This window comes from Gavialis gangeticus, unplaced genomic scaffold (genome assembly GCF_001723915.1).
Source record: "Gavialis gangeticus isolate Ggan-Ray unplaced genomic scaffold, GavGan_comp1, whole genome shotgun sequence".
Taxonomy (NCBI): Eukaryota; Metazoa; Chordata; order Crocodylia; family Gavialidae; genus Gavialis; species Gavialis gangeticus.
In genome coordinates, this window is record NW_017729000.1 from 1016438 (window position 1) to 1025462 (window position 9025).

At 53.4% G+C, this 9025-nt stretch overlaps 1 long non-coding RNA gene across 1 annotated transcript; it reads left to right on the forward strand.

Moving 5' to 3' along the window:
• The first annotated feature begins 3814 nt into the window (after nt 1–3814).
• LOC109290066 lies at nt 3815–5107 on the forward strand. The gene is made up of 3 exons (XR_002095507.1): nt 3815–3953; nt 4512–4648; nt 5096–5107. It is a non-coding gene; the product is annotated as an uncharacterized LOC109290066 (long non-coding RNA).
• The last annotated feature ends 3918 nt before the right edge of the window (nt 5108–9025 follow it).

The following is a 9025-nucleotide window of genomic DNA, read 5'->3' on the forward strand; positions in this document are numbered from 1 at the left end:
GGGCGTTATTATAAAGCCATGGGGTGCCCTGCCTAGCTTTCCCCGGGCGCCTTGGCGAGAGCTGGTCTGATTGGACAAGCCCCTATGAGGACGTCAAGCATTTTGCCAAGGCTTTTGGATCATTCCTCTTCGCTGCCTCTGTTTTGCAGGAAACAAGTGGCTTGAGATGATGCCTGAGGCCTGGGACGCACTGACTGCTCGTGTCCCCTCTCCTTCTCCGAGGACTCCTGCGGCATCCTCTCTGCACAAACAGGCAGACGCTTCCAGGACAATGGCAGCCACCGGCTCTTGATCCCCCTAATAAAACATGAATGGTGCAGTTCCTTCCTTGTCTGTTCTTTTGTCTGAAGCAGGCACGGTGGCCTTTGCGGTCCACGGGTGTACCACGTAAGGCAGAGCGTGCCGACACAGCCACCCCGAATAGGGGTACGGATGAAGCTGGGTAGGAGTTTCCATCCAAGTCAACCACGAAGGCTCAGAGAGACAGCGACTGTCGGCTCCTGCGCGTGGCAGACAGCAGACTGGAGCCGAGCGTTCCCGCTCCTCTCACCGCTGCTAGCCCGGCTCCGTGGGCAAGGGCTTCCACTATTTGCAGCATCACATCCAGTTTTAAGTGCCAGGGCCCAGGCACTAAGGAGCATTTTTACTATGGGAAAAAGCCCGTCTTCCTAAAACAGGGAACCGGTTGCAATTCCCAGTTCAACCAGGTCCCCGAACTCCATCTCCTTGCATTTCCCCTCTCCATAAAGTGCCTGGGGGAGCACCGGATTTTGCTAAAGTGATCGCACTGAGCAGCTTATGCAAATAGGATTGTTTAATAGCTCATGCTTCCACCTGCCTCGTTTTCCCAGACATTTTAACCACGCCGCCCCCTCTGCAGCGCAGGCAGTGGCGTAGTCCTTAAGCCTGACTATTTTGACAGCTCCCAATATTTGACGCAGATTCATGCTGAAGAGCAGCCTTCGGAAACCTGACTCACAAACCGCGAGCGAGAGCTGCTCGCTGTGGCCCGCTCCAGCAACGCTGCTCCAGGGAAGCCTACTTAGGTCTAATAGATGCACGGTGTGACCGACCCGGGGAGTCGGCATCGCGGCGCCTGTCGATGCGAAGCAGAGCCGTCGGGGGCCCGATGAAGTGCTCTTTTGCCAAGAGTATGATTAGGTGAAACAGAAGCCGCTCGCCAAGCAGGGCCGGCGTAAGCAGACTTTCCGTGGGCAAATGCGTTGGGCAACAGGCCCGCGTGTCTTCTTGCGCTGCCTCCCATTCACCAGCACCAGGCTTCCCGCTGTCCATTTTTCTCTCCGTCTAATCCAGTTGTCTCACCCTCCTAATCACTTCTCCGCAGCGATACAGCTCAGCCTGTTGTAGGCTCTGCCTTTGATTGCGGCCGGCTTCCAGCTTAAAACTCTCAGGAGACTCATCCCTTAGCCATTATCGATGGTGTTAGCAAACCTGACAGCTGCTTTTTGCAAGACGTCGGCAGGGCTGTGCTGCTCAGTACAGCTAATGCCGCGATTACTGGATCAGGCTGAGTTACAAAGAACGACATGGCATATCCCTTTATCCCTTTGATCTCAGAGACGGCACTGCTCCTGGCATCTCTGACCCAGCTCCATTGCTTTTCTGCCACTTTCTACTTTGACTTCAGGGTTGCTCCGCTCTTCTGGACCGTTTCCTTCCAGCCGCTGGCCAGTAAGCCACGCAACCCTCAGCCATTGCCTGTCAAGTCAAGTCAAGTCAAGTCAGCCCCGAGGCTGCTGTAACAACCCTCCTCCGCTCTGCCCTGTGCGTGGTCAGTTGAAGCCCCATCCAGTCCCTGGTATGGGTCCCCAGCTCTCCTCGGGTCTACCTTTCTCTTTCCCTCCCCTGTGCCCTGCATGATGGCTTTGGCAGGGCTGTCCAGCCTCCTCGTGATGTGTCTGAACCATTGCAGCCCCCTTCCTCGCCCAACCCCCAACAGCGGTTCATAGGGTCCAGTTTCTTGACTGATTTGCTGCTGGACGGACTCACCGGTCCGCAGAGAGTTGTGGCAGCCACGCTTTACCACAAGCCCATCTCATGCCAGGAGCTGCTCGTTCAGCTTAGCGCTCGAATGGCTTCACGCACAGAAGGTCTCCAAAGCAGGAGAGATTATGAGAAGTAGGATCCATGGGGGTGGAAAGTTCATCGTCCCCAATCAGGCAGACAACTGGGGGACCAGAGCGGTGAAACCTGCATCTTCAGCATTGTTTTTTGACCTCTGATCCCTTCCACCTGCCTGCACGGGGGCAGCGTGCTCCATGCTGACCGCAGCGGTCGTCTCAACCCTATTTGCTCCCGTCTCCTTCCCTTCTTAGTTCAGCGTGGAAGGAAACTAATCTGCAGGCTCCCAGGAAGGCCAGACGGCTGGAAGGAGGTCCAGCCTTTGCCTGGTACTTTGTATGCTCCTGGCAACGCTGTCGTTTTGCTTTTGGCAGGACGAGTGTGGGCACAGACCACAAACATTTAACAACAGTCACGAGATTGGGGGGGGCGGTTTTGGTTTCCCCATTTTGCAGGGATTTGTGCCCCACTTCTCTGCTCCCCCTTCCTTCAAGGAAGTGCCTGGATCCAGGAAGGCTCTTGGGGGATTTCCTTGAGGGGGATAAGGACATGAGGTGCTGGCTTAGCTTTTTGTACTGCTTGATGCAATTTGGTCTTTTCCGAGGACAAAGCCCCTTCACCCTCCAGAACTGTAATTATGGGCCGTGGGGATGCTCTGAGTGTCAGAGACACATCAGGTGCTTTCCGAGGGGTGTGGGGAAAATGCCCTCCACGCTCCCTTTCACTGCGATGGCAAAGCTGAACAAGGGCTTCAGGAGCCCTTTGTAGCCAGGCGCGGAAGCAGCGCGGCCTGTGGGATTGGGGAACAAGTTGGTTGTGATGGTGGAGGAGAAACCTCAGTGGCTTGACTGCAGTTTGCTGTCACCTCACAAGGGCCCAGTTTTAATTGCTACTAATTATCTGCCATCGTTCATCCAAGCATTGCAAACTGTCCAGAAAATGTCACAGGGCTACGTGGATCCTGCCTCTGAAAGCAGCTGCTTTTGGGGTGGATGGTGGCGACCTTGGAACCGTGCAAAGCAACGTCAGGCTGGGTTGGACATGACCTGAAACAGCATCTCACAGATTGGGAGGGTGCTTTTGGGAAGGTTAAAAGCATCTCGGACAACGCAACGCCTGTGGAAAAGTGCACCTTTCTGCGGTCAGTCCTATCGCTGCTGGATTTGCACACGGAGCTGGAGAGCTGTTGCAGCACGGCAAAGGGCAAAGGGGTCCCGTGACAGTGAAGCTGCTTTCTCATGACCACAGGTGATCACCGCTGTGGTGCAACACTGTGCAAGGGAAGCAGCTCTCTGCTGGGTCACGGGGAGCCGCACCACCGCTGTCGGTAGCATCCTGGGTTATTCCAGGCATGTTGGCCCAGGCAAGCTCTGCTTAGCTTCTGGCAGCTCACAGGGTCCAGTCCAAACTACTGCACTGCCTGGCACAAACTCACCCAGGAAAGAAAAAGCCTGGAAGTAATGTGGAATTCATTGGTGACTCTACCCTGCTGTACACAGCCTTGCTTGCCACACACAACACACACTCAAGTCTGCAAACAAGGTCCCTGCTCAGCCACAAGCACTGCAGGGATCTTGGTGGGGATAGCAAACAGAAATGCTGCTTATTTGTGAGTCTCCCCTGTTCCCATGGCGTGTACCTGACTTAATGTGTGTACCTGCCTCTCAGCTGCTTGTCTTGGCAAATGCTTCCCTGCAATAAATAAAAGTGCAACAAGGCTGGGGATATGGAGCATATATAAGTTTGGCATCTCTGGACGAGGATTTGCACTGCGGAGCTGGGCAGAGCTGCAATCAGGACCTCAGCGAACTCAACCATGAAGGCATCTGGGGCCCTTCTGCTGCTCGCCCTTGCCACCTGGTGTTTCTCCAGTAAGTGAGCTCTTCACCATCATGCAAATGACCTTGGAGATCTAGGATATATTAACATAATTGGGCTCTACCCAAATGTGTGACCAAGGGCTTGGACACGGCATAAGAATGAGCTGCACGCTTAGCAGAGTCTCAGCCCCAGGTCATCTGCAGTCGACTCCAGGTTTGCATGTCGTCCAAATCCGAATTCAGCCCCAAAAGGAGACTTCCAGTGCAGAGTCCATCTGCTTCCCTTAGACGAGGGAACCACGACCTCCCATCCTCATGTCCTGCCTCATAGCACAAGGATGAGCAGCACTGGGAAAATCCCTAATGGCTTTAAGGAAAGAGGAGAGCGAGGGCGGCTCACAAAGGCTTGGGGAAATCTCAGGCAGGGAGGGGAGAATCATCCAGGGCTTCACATTACTGCATTGTTTTCTAGGCAATGTTTCTCTGTCTTATACCGGAAGGCAAAGCCAGGGGTGTGCAAAGTGAGCTTGGCCTTTTGAATGCAGTGGGCTGTTTCTATCTGGGTTTCCCTTCCAGACTGATACAGGCACATTTCTACTTTCATCCTAGATACTGCCGGAGCCAGCTTGAGAGAGGACTTTATCACGAGCATGCAGGATGTCGTGATGAGCATCAAGCGCTGCAAGTCTGATTTACATGGAGGGCTGGCAACCTCCCTCCGCAGCATTGAGAACAACATAATAAAGGTCAGGCTCACCTCTGGGGTCCCGCAACTCTTTGGTCTGCAAGCTGCCAACATCTACCCTCATCCCACAGCCTCCTCCCTACATCTGGCCTTTGCTGCGTGGAGCAGTTTCTGAGTCGATCCTTGCACTGTGCACATCTTAGCTGACTACCGAGGCCCATTGTACACAACACCAAGGGCCCTGATCTTCCCAGAACAGCAGCAACAAGGGCTAGAGATGGCGATACTAGATCCCCTGGGCTGGGCTTATCCCACAAAGCCCCAACAGCCCCTTAACTCTGGCTCTCCCTACTCTTGGGTCTATAGCTCATACACTGGCTAGTGGCTGGTCTAGTGCCCCATGCACACAGGGGACTCGGACGGTTCTTGCGAGATACTGAACTAAACTTCTCTTAGCAGGACTCCACGTTGTGAGCAAGACTGTGAGGTCTCTCTCTCTTCCTTTTAGACTGAAAATGGTGAAAACTGATCTGCAAAATCCTGGCAAGGTCTTCCCTCAGTCTCACTGAAGACCTTTTCTGCGAATGGACCCAGCACGAGCTTTCTTGGGACCAAAGCAGATACTTTCATTCCTTCAATAAAGCAATGCAACGGTGACCAACAATTGTGCTGTCTTTATTCCAAGAGGTGAACGGCCGTCAAAGGGATTGTTGGGAGAAGTACTCCGATTGGCACTTTAACTTGCCCCGGTTTAGGGAAAAACACTAATACCATTTCCAGCGTTGCTTATGAATACGACTATGTGACTGACGGTGAGGACTTTCCGACCTGCTGTGAGATGGCCCCATCTCAAAAGTGTCTCAAAAGTCTCACATAGGCACCCTTTGCTCGCTTGTCCTGGGCTGCCCAGGGCCAGTTCCCTACTGGGACAGAGCATGCTAGATCCAAAGGACAGCGGCACAAGAAGTGGGGATGTATGGAGGCTGGAAACTAGACGAGGGGTGCTAACTATGAGAGGGGTACAGCTGCTGGCAGAGCCTAGCTGTGGGAGCAGTGGGGGGAAAACCGACTGACTTCAAGATGGAGCATGGCCTGTTTATGAGCAGATGCTCTGACGTGCTCGCGTGCGGTAGCAGGGCCTGGAGTTGATGCCCAGGAGACCCCTGCCAGCTCCACGCTGGTGTGAGTAGACGCCATCCTGCCTTGGGCGCTGAGGGCCGACACGGCTTGTGCTTCCCAGTAAAGGAGTGGGGGCTGAGCAGCTGCAGCCAGGAGCTTGCTGGGCAAAGCTGCCCCTTGGATGTGGCTGACGGGGCTGTACAAGGTGCATCCAGCCCTGTATTCATCCCCCTACTATTGGAGCCGGGTCAGAGTCCAGGGGCTCACTGAGATGCCCCCAGGAGAGAGCCACCCCCCCGTGCTGTACATGTGGCCTGCAATCTTCGTGCTTGCATTTGGCTGCCACAGACTGCAGCCTCCCACAGCAGGGAATTAAAAACCCTGTAACCCTTGGACGCTCACTGCCCCTTGGGGAGTCCCAGCTGCCCCCCAGGGCATCCTTCTGTGGTTCCTGCTCCTTCCCATGCCTTCGCCCCAAGGCGCCTGCTTCCCCTTTAGGCACCGGCAAACACAAGTACTACTCGTCTGCTTTTCATTCCCACGGGATCTACCCAATTCCTCTGGGTATGTGCAGAGTCCCTTTGGCACAGACAAATGTTCACAACCACACAGAAGACCTCTGAAAGGGGTCAGAAAAGAGCTGTCCCGTCCCGCAGGCACAACCTGAGCTAGCCCATCCTATTGGGAACAACCTGTGCCATTCAGCATTGCCAGCGGGCCCCGGACCACTGAGCAATGACACAGAATCAAAAACAAGGGTTGGGAGGGACCTCAGGGGGTCACATCGAGTCCGACCCCCTGCTCCAAGCAGGACCAGCCCCAACTACATCATCCCAGGCAAGGCTTTGTCTGGCCAGGTCTTCAACACCTTCGAGGATGGAGACTCCACCACCTCTCTGGGGAGCTTGGTCCAGTGCTTCAACACCCTCCTCATGAGAATATTTTTCCTAATATCTAACCTAACCCCCCTTGCTGCAACTGGAGCCCGTTGCTCCTTGTTCTGTCATCTGCTGCCACCGAGAACAGCCCAGCTCCACATTTTCCACCTCCAGCTTGAACACCGTCTGACCTGCTCCAGCTGCGCACCACAAAGCGGCCCGCGAGAGCCCGGGAGGAGAAATCGGTTGTAGGCAGGCCCTGCATCTGGGGTTGGTAACAGCGAGCCATTAAAGAGAGCAGGGCCTTTTCTGTGACCACCGGCACGTTCTGGCTTCTCTGGCAGGCGACCTTTGAATCCAAAGGCGCCCTCTGACACCAGCTCCCAGGGCCGTTGCACACTTGCACCGGTTAAATCCATCAGGTTTCCCTGAAGCCACATGCACGGTGCTGGTCTCACGTGTACTGCGTAGATTTGGTTTCTGAAGCCTGCTCTTCAGCATGAATCTATATCAAATACGCGGAGCTGTCACAACAGTCAAGTCGAAGAACTGACTTGACGTCCCCCATCCCTGTGCTCACATCCACGCAGCGCTTGGTGAAACCGCCTGGCGACTGAAACGACTCCCAGGTTTCTCAATAGTGCTTGACTAAAAGAAATTATGGAGGAGGAAGAACAGCTGCCAAGTTCCCTGGGGATGCAGCCGTGGGGAAGGCAAGAGATCCTGTGATGGCGGAGATGCTGCAGGATTTCACCCACCTCTCGGCAGCTATAACAAGCTTTGTATTTTTAAAAACTGCATCAATTAAGCAGTGTTTGTGCCCCTGCGCTGTCTGTCAAGTTCCCGGGGCTGGTTTCCCACCGGTACGATGGAAAATTCAAATAACCGCACTTTGGACAGCCCGGCAGAAATCAGGCATGAGGCCGGCACAGTCAGCACCAGGAGAGGACTCTGCGCCGAGACACAGGCTAATACAAGTCTGGGCTGGTTTCTCTAGCAGGGGGACCCCTCCATCCCACACATCCCCTCCCTCCGACATCACTACTGCTTTTCACTAAAATAAATTGAACACTGCAACCCTCAAATGGTACCATGCACAACTCCAGCGTGTTAGCTGAAGCAAAAAAACAAAAGATTTTCCAACAGACGGGATGGCAGTAAACCTTCTTGAATGGTCTCCACCAGGTTGACTTCTTTGGCTCCTGTTCAAAGTCATCTAAACCAAGGAGTTGCTTTCTTCTTGTGCTGTTGATGCTGCTTTTGCCAAGTCACTGAGGGATGGTTTTATTGGTGCCAGAGGGGATGCGATGTTGGGATGGACCGGGATGAATAAAAGATTTTTCAATTTAGTGGTCAAACTATGTAATCAGGGAAAAAAATGCACTTGATCTGACTCAAGTCAAAACAGATTTTTTTCCCTTTTTTGAGTGACAAGACTGAAAACACATTATCCTGGATCAACTTGAAATGCTTTGTTCAACCCGAAATATGTTCTCTCTCAGCTTCTGGCTACTGAACTATTCTTTAATGGAAGGGATCATCGCCTGCTAACGCACGAACCTGGACCGAACAGTATTAAATGCCATAGAAAGACCGGCAACAACAACAAAACCTGGGAGAAAAGAGTTGTTTCTGAACGCCAGCAGGTCAAAAGGGGCACGACCACCTGTCAGATGGAGGAGATGAGGCTGCCAAGTGAAAAAATAGTCATAGAAAAAAGTGAGCTACCTGAGCTGATGGGGTCCCAGGACAAGGCACTTGAGGAAAGAAATATAAAATGATTTGTACACAGGGGAAAAGAAGAGGCTGGAAATGCTAGGGAATTCCTTGCCGCTTGCCTCCCAAATGTACTTCATGTTCCCCTCCCTGCAACGCACACGCAAGCTCCCCACAACGGCTCCTTTGATCCGCAGCAAAATCATGTGGGACTTGCCCAGTGATAGTGGAGGAATGCAATGCATGCAGAAGCAGCATCTCTTCCCTTGGGAATCAGGGTACAAAGCGGATGGCAGCCTCCCGGGGTTTGCACTGGCAAATGCCCTGAATCTTGGGGCTATGTTTAATGTCATGTGAGAGTCACGTTGCAGATATTGAGGGTGTCCCGCACACACACACACACACATATATATACACACACACACGCGCGCACACACAGGCTCCCGACAGTCTGAGTTTGCCTTACTTCAGGACGCTGAACTCAACCATGAAGGCAGCGAAGATGCTCGTGCTGGCCATCCTGGCTCTTTGCTGTATCTCTGGTAAGCACAATGTTATTCAAAGGGAAGTGGACGATGGCTCAAATGACCTGAGCTACCTTGTGTGTTTTAAAATAATTGAACCCTACCTATGCGCCAGGGGCCAGGGTGCATCACGCGCAAAGGACTGGTTCTCAGCTCCGCTCCCCCCGCTGCTGAAACTTTATGCGAATCAAACCACAAGAA